This window comes from Onychostoma macrolepis, chromosome 01 (genome assembly GCF_012432095.1).
Source record: "Onychostoma macrolepis isolate SWU-2019 chromosome 01, ASM1243209v1, whole genome shotgun sequence".
Taxonomy (NCBI): domain Eukaryota; kingdom Metazoa; phylum Chordata; class Actinopteri; order Cypriniformes; family Cyprinidae; genus Onychostoma; species Onychostoma macrolepis.
Window position 1 is genome coordinate 23,419,281 of NC_081155.1, and position 11,816 is coordinate 23,431,096.

The window sequence follows — 11,816 nt, forward strand, 5'->3', positions numbered from 1 at the left end:
AACCTGTTTGCTGTTTTGTTCAGAACGGAAGAGCGGCGTTTTGACCTGCGACTATACCGCCTCACAGTCACCCAGTTGCCCTGCTGCCGAGGTGCTGAAACCAGAACCGAACAATGTACAGGACTCCCTGAGCTAGTCGCATCCAAAGCAGTATCCAAAGCCCTCACATTGTTACTATCCTCAACTAAAGTTTGGATGCGTGTCTCTATTTCTAAAATCTTCTCTGTCAGCCTAACTTTTTCCCTGCATTTATCACATGTGAATCCCTCATCGCCGACAGAGAGATAAACTATACATGTGACAAGCGGTGCAAACAACAATAGCAGGCGAAGAAGCCATTACTCACCGTGATTGATGAATGATTCACTTACCACTGTTGTTTGATGAACTTGTGAAAAACGGAGCGAGAGAGAAATGAAACGGAGCGAGAAAAAAGAAAACAATAATAGGCGTGACAAGTGACAAGTGACAATAGACGAATGACAAGCTAACCGGCTAACGAATGCTGTCCTCGAGGTTTTAAAAAGTGAACGATCAAATTAGATTAGTTTGATAGATAATACCAGAAATATGGTGGGAATTAAGTTATATTGTATCACTTTAAACTAGGGGTGTCAACGTTAACGCATTAACACATGCTATTAATAAAAAAATTCATAGTTTGATAAGGTTTGACCCCAACTTCTTCCCATCATCGCAGTGCGGAAGGTTATCTATCATTGTGTGATGAGGGTACAGCGAACCAGTGTTGCCAGGGTAACGGCACAAGTGGGCTATTTTGGAAATACAGTCGTGGGAAAAAATTACAGAGCCGTGGGTTGCGGTTTTTTGGGCTACTTTTTTAATGTACCACGGCTGCCCAAAGTGTATATAGACAAATAAAAATGAAAATGGATCCTTTTACTAATGTGTATTACACTTGGAATGTATCCCTGGTAACTTAAGAAAAGAGAGGCGGTTGTAACATCACAAACATCAAAAGTTTCAGCCAGAGCATACGTGTTAAGGCTTTTACACAGCAGAAATAAACATGACAACAGCCATTATAGATTATATAAGATAATAAACACACGATTACGATAGATATGTTCTGTATGTGATTTTCTTGAGGGGAATGTGAGCATCTGAAATGCTATTTTGTGCAGTGATATAAAAGGCGATAAATAGCATATTTTAACAACAGTAAACGACCAAATTCCACATGTGATCGCAAAAGGAAGTTATTACAAACACTCAATGGTGGTTTGAAGTGAGTTCTGAGTAAAAGTGTACTATTAATCTCATAAATTGTTTTATGTAGCATGTTAGCTCTAATGCAGCTGCAGAACAGGTCCAAATCTTCTTCATAATGCATTTTGTCATAATATTTCACGTAAGGTCGCAAGAAATGTTTTGTTGTATTTATTTAGAAATACTTTTGATAATAGTTGGGTAAATGTATACTGGGATTGGAGCAATGTGGCTTGGTAAACGTTTTATTGCCAGTATAAAGGCTGATAATGGCTGAATAAAAACAAAAGAATAATGATAAAAGAATAATAAGGATTATGTATCATACCTAGCGGAAGTGTGAAAGACTGTTTCCTTAAACTAGTTTGTCATGCACTTCTTTTTCAACACATTTACAGGTAAATCCTAGTATTTTAAATTTGCAATTAATCATGATTAATCACAGTCCATGACAGTGATTAACGCGATTACATTTTTTAATCAATTGACAGCACTACTTTAAACAACAGAGAGTGAAAGTAAGATAGAGATTCAATATTTCAATATTCGATTTCATACACAATGGTAATTCAAAGTGCTTTACATAAAGGGAATTAAAATAATCATAAAAAATAATCACAACAATAAAACAAGGAATTTAAAAACTTTTATGATTTACTTTTTAATGATTTAAAAATTGATTTAAAATTAATTGTATATTTATTTATACATTTAAAAATTTATTTAATTTATTGTTTTATTAAACTACATTTAAAAACATGAATTAAATAAACATGTATTAATTTGTCAATTTAAAAAGTTATTTATTTATATACATTTTTATGTCTGAATAATTAAATTGATAAATTGATTCTTTATTTTATTTTTAAGTGTCACTCCTGGTCCTCCATAACTATATGAGACACGCCGATTATACTCAAAGTAGCTACTCAAAACAAAGTTTCGTCGGAGATGTAAAACCATCCAAAGCATTGTACATTTTTTGATGTAATCACACCCTTTTACATCCGAAATAACTCATTAAACACACTTGTATCATATTTTTAAACACACTGAACTGGAGAGAGACTGCAGCATCAGACATTCTTCTGCTGAACTGTAGGCCACATGGACAAAATAACGATTATGTCTGCAATGTATTAACCACTAGGGGGCACCAAAACACCATTTGGTTTAGTTCAACCTTCTAATTTCATGTAATTCAACACAATGAATATCGTTAGTATAAATTATATTTTAAACTCTGTTACAGAAGCAGGGCATTTTACTTCCAATACACTGTTTAGTGACATCCCCAAGTTGTGGTCTTGACTGGTAAAATCCAGAGTCATGAGACAGAGTACAAATGCGGTCGATGTGACTGAGACCATCAAAAGTATATGTAAGAATAATGTTTGTTTATTTGTGTTTTATTTATTTGTTTGTGTTTGTGAGTGATTAGGCATGGCTGCATTTTTGTTCTCTTGTTATTGCACATATTATTGTTTATTTAGCGTTCAGCTTCCAGAATACTAGTTATCGTAATATTTTACTGGCCTCTGCTTTTTAGTCTCCTTGTTGTTGTTTCTAGCCTGACTAAGATGTAAAGATTTGTTGATGTACAAAAGTTTATTTACCATTGATCTGTGACTCAAAACAGAAGAAAACACACACACTATACAGACAAATTTACTGTGCATACATAAAAACTTGTCTAAATGTTCATTAATGAAGACTAGTTTGCCTGGGTGTGTACTTCAAGGCCTGAAATTTGTTTGCGTGTGATATTTCCATATGTGATCCACTTGCGGAACTCACTGCACTCAAGATCTAAGTTTCATTCCAGTACTACTGATCCAAAACTTCACTGGAAAGATGAAAGCATCCATCATTCTCCTGATTGTCATCTGTGGACTGACTAAAGCTCTGGTTAGACAGCATTTCTATGTGAACACCCCAATGACCTGGACTGATGCTCAGAGTTACTGCAGGAAATATTACGAAGATTTGTCAACCATTACACGTCAAGAAGAACAGGATTTGCTTTTACAGCAAGCAGGGTTCAAATGGATCGACCTCCACAGGGAGATGACAAGCACTAACAACTGGCTGTGGTCTGATGGAAATTCAGTTTCCTTCAATGACTGGGGTGCAGAACAGCCTGATAATAGAGGTGGAATTCAGAACTGTGTCATGATTTAAAGCAAGTAGTTTGATTTTTACCGTACTTTGCTGTTAACTTTCTTCTGTAGTGAAGCCAAATTCATCCTGGTGAAAGAAAAGAAGACATGGGAGGAAGCTCAGCAGTACTGCAGGACTCACCACACTGATCTGGCCAGCATCACCACTGAGAGACAATTACAGCTGACACAAATTGAGACAAGGGAATCCCAGACAAAAAGTGTGTGGACAGGCCGGCGCTACCTGGCTGGGGAATGCTTCTGGATCAACAACGAGCCTATGGGGGATCAAGTCTCATTGCCAGAGTGCCCAAATCAGCCCTGTTGTTGTGGAGCCCGTAACACAAATACTGACAAATGGGAGAACAGAGACTGTAACTGTAAGTTCAACTTCCTCTGCAACTGAACAGGAATGTAAGTGAGGATACATATGAAATTAACATGCAATTAATTAACAAATCAAGCATTTTAAACTATTAGTAAAAGAAATTTAAGTAAAAAAAGAAAAGAAAAAAAATCATTCTTCACAATGAATGTCTAAAAATGGGTAGTTGACGACGTATCAATGTGTCCTACGATGTGACGGAAAAATGTAAAAAAAAAAAAAAAAACATTGAAGATAAATCTCTCTCATGCTATAATTTTTTCTCATGTTATTTGTATGTTACGTTTTTTCCCCTACATTTTTTGCTATGTCACACTATAGAACAGTCCCATTTTTATTTGTCAACTACCCAATATAGATGGTATATACAGGTGCATCTCAATAAATTAGAATGTCATGGAAAAGTTCATTTATTTCAGTAATTCAACTCAAATTGTGAAACTCGAGTACGCTGAAAAAAACGATTCATTGAATTTGCTCAATTTTTTTAAGGTAAGTGGTTGCAATCAATTTATTTTAGCTACATTTAAATAAACAAATTTAGTTGACTAACTTTGAACATATTTTTTTTTATTAAATGTAGCTGAAATAAATTGTTTTACTTACCTTAAAAAAAATTTCAGTGTATTAAATAAATTCAGTGCACACAGACTGAAGTAAGTCTTTGGTTATTTTAATTGTGATGATTTTGGCTCGCATTTAACAAAAACCCACCAATTCATTATCTCAACAAATTAGAATACTTGAATGAATGAATGAAGCATTTATATAGTGCTTTTATTGAGTATTGCTATACACCCAAAGTGCTTTACAATCATGTGGGGGGTCTCTCCTCAACCACCACCTTACTTCATGAGACCAATAAAAAAAAAACATTTTTAGTGAATTGTTGGCCTTCTGGAAAGGATGTTCATTTACTGTATATGTACTCAATACTTGGTCGGGGCTCCTTTTGCTTTAATTACTGCCTCAATTCGGCGTAGCATGGAGGTGATCAGTTTGTGGCACTGCTGAGGTGGTATGGAAGCCCAGGTTTCTTTGACAGTGGCCTTCAGTTCATCTGCATTTTTTGGTCTCTTGATTCTCATTTTCTTCTTGACAATACCCCATAGATTCTCTATGGGGCTCAGGTCTGGTGAGTTAGCTGGCCAGTCAAGCACACCAACACCATGATCATTTAACCAACTTTTGGTGCTTTTGGCAGTGTGGGCAGGTGCCAAATCCTGCTGGAAAATGAAATCAGCATCTTTAAAAAGCTGGTCAGCAGAAGGAAGCATGAAGTGCTCCAAAATTTCTTAGTAAACGGGTGCAGTGACTTTAGTTTTCAAAAAACACAATGAACCAACACCAGCAGATGACATTGTTCCCCAAATCATCACAGACTGTGGAAACTTAACACTGGACTTCAAGAGACTTGGGCTATGAGCTTCTCCACCCTTCCTCCAGACTCTAGGACCTTGGTTTCCAAATGAAATACAAAACTTGCTCTCATCTGAAAAGAGGACTTTGGACCACTGGGCAACAGTCCAGTTCTTCTTCTCCTTAGCCCAGGTAAGACGCCTCTGACATTGTCTGTGGTTCAGGAGTGGCTTAACAAGAGGAATACGACAACTGTAGCCAAATTTCTTGACACGTCTGTGTGTGGTGGCTCTTGATGCCTTGACCCCAGCCTCAGTCCATTCCTTGTAAAGTTCACCCAAATTCTTGAATCGATTTTTCTTGACAATCCTCATAAGGCTGCAGTTCTCTCGGTTGGTTGTGCATCTTTTTCTTCCACACTTTTTCCTTCCACTAAACTTTCTGTTAACATGCTTGGATACAGCACTCTGTGAACAGCCAGCTTCTTTGTGGCTTACCCTCCTTGTGAAGGGTGTCAATGATTGTCTTCTGGACAACTGTCATATCAGCAGTCTTCTCCATGATTGTGTAGCCTAGTGAACCAAACTGAGAGACCATTTTGAAGGCTCAGGAAACCTTTGCAGGTGTTTTGAGTTGATTAACCGATTGGCATGTCACCATATTCTAATTTGTTGAGATAGTGAATTGGTGGGTTTTTGTTAATTGTGATCCAAAATCATCACAATTAAAAGAACCAAAGACTTAAACTACTTCAGTCTGTGTGCACTGAATTTATTTAATACACGAGTTTCACAATTTGAGTTGAATTACTGAAATAAATGAATTTTCCACGACATTATAATTTATTGAGATGCACCTTTAGATCATAGATGATGTACAGTACACTGCTCGCATGTTTGTTTACTTATTTCATTTCAACAGAAGAATGGCCAGAAGACTTTGAACTGGAACCAATGAACTTGAGTACTGAATGTCAAAAAAGAAAATGTCTCATTGATATAATTAATATTTACCCAGTCAACAATTTGATCTCACAATGATGTCACTATGAGCTCACAATATTCTCATGGTGTGGTCACAATGTGTGTGTCACAGTCAGCTAAAAGTGTAACCACACTGCGCTCTCACTGTGTGCTCATACTGTGCTCAATGTGAGGTTACTGCACTGTGTGCTCATCATATGAGACCACTGTGCAATAATTGTATTAGTTCACCATTATCTAAAATGTATCAGTCATCTTAAACATTTACAAGCACATTCTTTATTTCCATCAACAAAGACAATCACACAAAAAGTGATTTTTCTTTATTTTATTTTATTTTCAGCCTGGTGTTGGCACTGGACACAAAAATTTCAACTTGGCGAATACATTCAGCTTCTGGTGTAGTTATTGTGATGACTTTTTGCTTCTTCACCTCTATTTCATTGTGTGTTTGAAAAGACCTGACACATCCTAAAAACACAAAGAGCAAGGTGTTAATATTACATTTTCTATAGCAGCGTTCAGATGCACAAACCACAACTTATAGACTTACTTTTCAAACATGTCAGGAGCACAGGTGGCAACACCTTCTTCCCATCTTTCCCCGTTCGGTTATACAGACAGAGAACGTCGTCTCTCACAATGCTTTTTAAACTCTGTCTCACCATCTCACCTATATTGGAGCTGCCGTGAGTATGGATGAGATAGTGTACCTGACAAAAACATGCATAATATTGTTATGATTAAAATATACCACGCTTCAACATTTCATTTACATGATATCTGCTGCAATAAATTATCAATTCAACTGTGGCTTTGTTGTAAAAATAAATGTAAGATTTATATAGTAGTACTAACATAAAGCTCTCAATAATTTTTGTCTTCTTCAAACCTCTGACAGAAGGCTTCAAACGTTTCAACGCTGGAGCACTGTTGTTGTTTAAAAAGTTCTTCATCTGCCCACTTCATGAGAACAGACTTAACTTTTGCCAAGTCGTTCATGATGACAGCTTGTCTCTGTTCCAACATTTGAATTTGTTGGAGAATCTCAGTATTCAGATCTGAAAATTTTAATAATTAGATTCTTATTTAGCCAAGGATGTTTTATTTCTGTAGAATTAAATAATGTCTAATTGATATACCACATACCAAACAATTTCTCCATGGTGACTTTGCATTTTGTTTCCTTTGGTTCCTTCCCTGTTATAAAAATTACATACATAATGTCAGTTAAATTGCATTTATATAAATCAATTGTATTGTTTATATAATTGCTTTTTATAAATCAATTAAACTGATTTTTTCCCTAATCGTTTTATCCACAATGCACATGTAGGTGGTTCAGACTTATACTTTAATTGTGGGGAGATTTGGTACAATGTCAAAAAAACAAACAAAAAAAACCACAAAGTTAAAAAACACACACACACACTAAATCCCTTATGAAAAACAGTTATAACTCACCTGAAGAAGCAGAGCTTCTGGGATGATCATCCTCATGCATTGCCACATTTCCCTGAAGAATATCTGTGAGACAGATCATGCAGATGACATAAAATTATCTTATAAGTTACTTTGTGTTGAAGGGAATATCTATTGTCTCACCTAAGAATACTGGGTTTGGTTGGCTTGAGTTGAAATAACTCTTATCAGGGCTTTCAGTGTTATCATCCAGACAGTCACCTGAACAATGTGAATTTGAATGATCAAATTAGCTTAACCAGATTCAATTTAAGTAAAAAAAAAAAAAAGAAAAAAAAAGAAAAAGTTTTTCATACTCACCAGATGTTTTGACACACGGAACTTTCTGAATAAGGGGACTCTTGACTATTTTCAAGAAAAGACATAAGACATTCAAAAACTGCAAAGAAAATTATAAAGCTGATTCTGCTAAGTTCCTTAGAGAAGTTAAAACACAAGCTTACCATGGTATATGTGAGTTTAGGCCAGCTGAACATTCTTTGTCTTCAGACCAACTCGCTTCATTGCATTTCTTGACTTCTTTAAATGCACATCATCTGTTTATCACATGAAAATAAGTATGATCACCTAATCTTTTGCCATAACAAACCTTCAATGTATACACAACCGGTATCTTGGTTTGCACCTCAGGAATTTCTTTAGAAGTCATGTGATGTTGTTGAAGATCATGAAATTCTGAGAGGAAGACGTAGAAGTAAGTGGCTTAATATACATCAATACATGAATGCATGGGTTTTCGAACTGGGGTCAGGGGACCCACAACAGGCCTCCAGAGGGTTGTAAGGGTCTTCAAAAAATTCATACAAAACAGACAAAGCAGAAATATTAATATATTCAAACATTGCTACAGTCACATTTTTCAGTTCTTGATAGATACATTTTTCCTGAAGTGTTTATATTTGTTTTGTATCTTTAGTATGGGATTTGTAAGGCAGTATTCTTTGTAAAGCTTCTATAAAACTAATACATTTGAACTAAAAATGTTTATCTTCACGTTTACATGTACACCGTTACTCTTAAGTATGAATTTAAAAGTTATTTTTTTTATAACAGGAAAGGGGTCCTTAGCTAAAGGTTCATCATACATGGGGGGTTTTGGCAATATAAAGTGTAAAAACCTCTGCATAGTAACACATTATACAAACCGTAATACATGGATTTATCGTTTGTATATGTGTGTATATGTTTAAATCACCTGAGAAAGCAGAGCTTTTGGGATCATCCTCATCTTTTTTTGCACTTCTCTGAAGACTATCTTTAAAGACAGATCATGCAGAAGAAAAATTCATTTTATTAAATAAAAGTTTAGTTAAAAAGTTAAAACACTCTCACACTGAACTTTCTGAATGAGTGGAATATTGACTAATGTTCAAAAGAAGAAATAAAATAATCAAAAATGGATTGAAAAAAATATAAAAGTGCTTTAGAGAGTTCAAAGTTCTTCATAAAAGTTAAAACAGACTAACCATGGTATATAGGAGGTTTGGGCAGTGGAACATTTCTTGTTTTCAGACCAGATTGCTTCACTTCATTTCCTGACTGCTTCAAGTTCATATCATCTGTTTAGTACATAAAAATAAAGAATGATCACAGAGTTATGCCTAAATAGTTTTCTGCATACCAATCCTTTCAATATATACAGACCTTCACAGGAAGATGTCTCTGAATGGATGTCACTTTCATCACAGAGCTTCTTTTCATCATAGAATAAATAAATATATTATGATTAGCAAATTTATAAGACCACCTATCATAATAAAGAGAAAAGACAAATATTTTAGAAATCTGTAAAATACTTATTTAAAACTAAAAATGTGATCGTCTTATATTAGACACATAACAAACTGAAACAACTTGAATTTGTGTTCTTATACCCAAATTTCAGCCACACATTCAACTATTCTCAGAAGTCACAAATTAATCAAGCGTAACATTTAACTATTAAAACTTATTTTTCTATTATGGACTGCAAGTACATAACTGTAATTTGGCATCTGAATAAAAACTAATAAATATTTTTGTCTTTGTAGAGTAATGTTAGTTTAGGGCAGCTGTGGCACAAATGGTGGTCTAATAAATTTGTTAAGCACTTTATACATTTTCATGATTTTCAATTTTCAAAGACACATAATTATTGCACATAATTTATTCTTACCAATAGATGGTTCAATGATTTTCACAATATCATAAACCTTCCAGTTAGGGTTTGGTGGAGAATTGTTTTTAATGTTTGAGAGTGATGATGTCCATCAACACTTCAATGTTCCATTGTCATCAAAAATACAACTGATTGGTACGACAGATGTCTGTTCATCACGGAATAAACAAATTTGATATTGAAAGACGCACACACACACATTAATCATAGTCTTTGGATCAAAATCAGAGTAACATGCAATAAAACAAGGCAAAAACCCACCCATTAATGAATTAAGTACAAATCAAACTGAATGCATGAGCAGTATAAGCACTACTGCATTGGATTCGTCTTTATCAATCAATGACAAAGGTATCATGATTGCTTTATGTCTCAGTTGAGCTGTGTCAGCATGTAACATTTTAGTGTGATTCAGAAATGATTCTGGAGTCACATGGCTTATTGTACAAAGGTTCCATTCTGCAAAAATTCTGATTCTGATTTTCTTGAACTTCATGTATAAGGCAGTAGCTATCATTGGTCATTCTGTAGCATTCTTTTGTCTTTGGCGTACCAGAGTTAACATTTGATTTCTTAGAACTTGATATTGCTTGCCTCACTGCTAATCTGTTAGCTACTTGAATCAGTGGATCACCTGAACCCAGGATAAACCTCTTGATTTGACCCATATTGTTCTCAAACTTGTATGCTGAACAATAGTGTAATGATCTGTTGTAATTTCCAACATCAGTGAGATGTACTGTAGCAAGCAATGCACATTATATGAGATGAAACTCCTGCAATACAGGCTGCTACCTTTTTCAACAAAATATGTTAACAGCTCATCTGCATAATCACGATGCTCCATTAGGTTTTCACTGTACAAGATGTGCATTCCAATACTAAGAGAAAGGAAGTGAATATACTTCTCCTTATCGAGAACATATTTCAAAATCACTGGTCCAGTATAAAGCAGAAATGTTCAGAATTCAGTTGCTTTCCAGTGCTTCAGTTCATCTAACCCTCTGGGTTTCCTATTGAATTCAGGAGGTATGTTCTGTCGGATAGCTTGATGAAAATAAGTAATGATGCTAAGCTATACAGCTGATAATCTATGGGCCAAAGGTCCTTCTTTCCACAGCATCAACATTCGCTTAGTCACTCCTATATCCACACAATGCATGGGATCTATTGGGAACTGCCTGATCATATCAATGTCCAGATTCAAAAGAATGCTATCTATTTTGTACGACGGCGTTTTAGTGCCACCTTAATAAATAAAAAAAATTGAAGATTACGAGATTAAAGTCGTAATATTTCGAGAATAAAGTCGAAACTACGAGAATAAAGTCGAAATGTTACGAGAATAAAGTCGAAACATTACGAGAATAAAGTCGAAACACTACGAGAATAAAGTCGAAATATTACGAGAATAAAGTCGAAACATTACGAGAATAAAGTCGAAATATTACGAGAATAAAGTCGAAACACTACGAGAATAAAGTCGAAACACTACGAGAATAAAGTCGAAACACTACGAGAATAAAGTCGAAATATTACGAGAATAAAGTCGAAACATTACGAGAATAAAGTCGAAATATTACGAGAATAAAGTCGAAACACTACGAGAATAAAGTCGAAATATTACGAGAATAAAGTCGAAACATTACGAGAATAAAGTCGAAATATTACGAGAATAAAGTCGAAACACTACGAGAATAAAGTCGAAACATTACGAGAATAAAGTCGAAATATTACGAGATTAAAGTCGAAATGTTTTGAGAATAAAGATTATATAGTTATAATATTTTGAGATAGGCTATTCTAGCCTTTTGTTCATGCAAATGGCCCGGATTGGGAGCACCGGGAGATATTCCAAATCTCAGTTTTCAAAATCTGTCAGTTTTATAGCGAAATACAAACAATATGTAGGCTATATTGCAATAATGTGCTTGTCAAGCGGCATGTGAGTCAATCATCTTTCAGATTACAATAACAAACGACGAGACATTTTCATTATAAATTAGGCTAAACTTTTTTTTTTATGCCTTATGATGTTCCTTCAATTTATATCTTGCTAT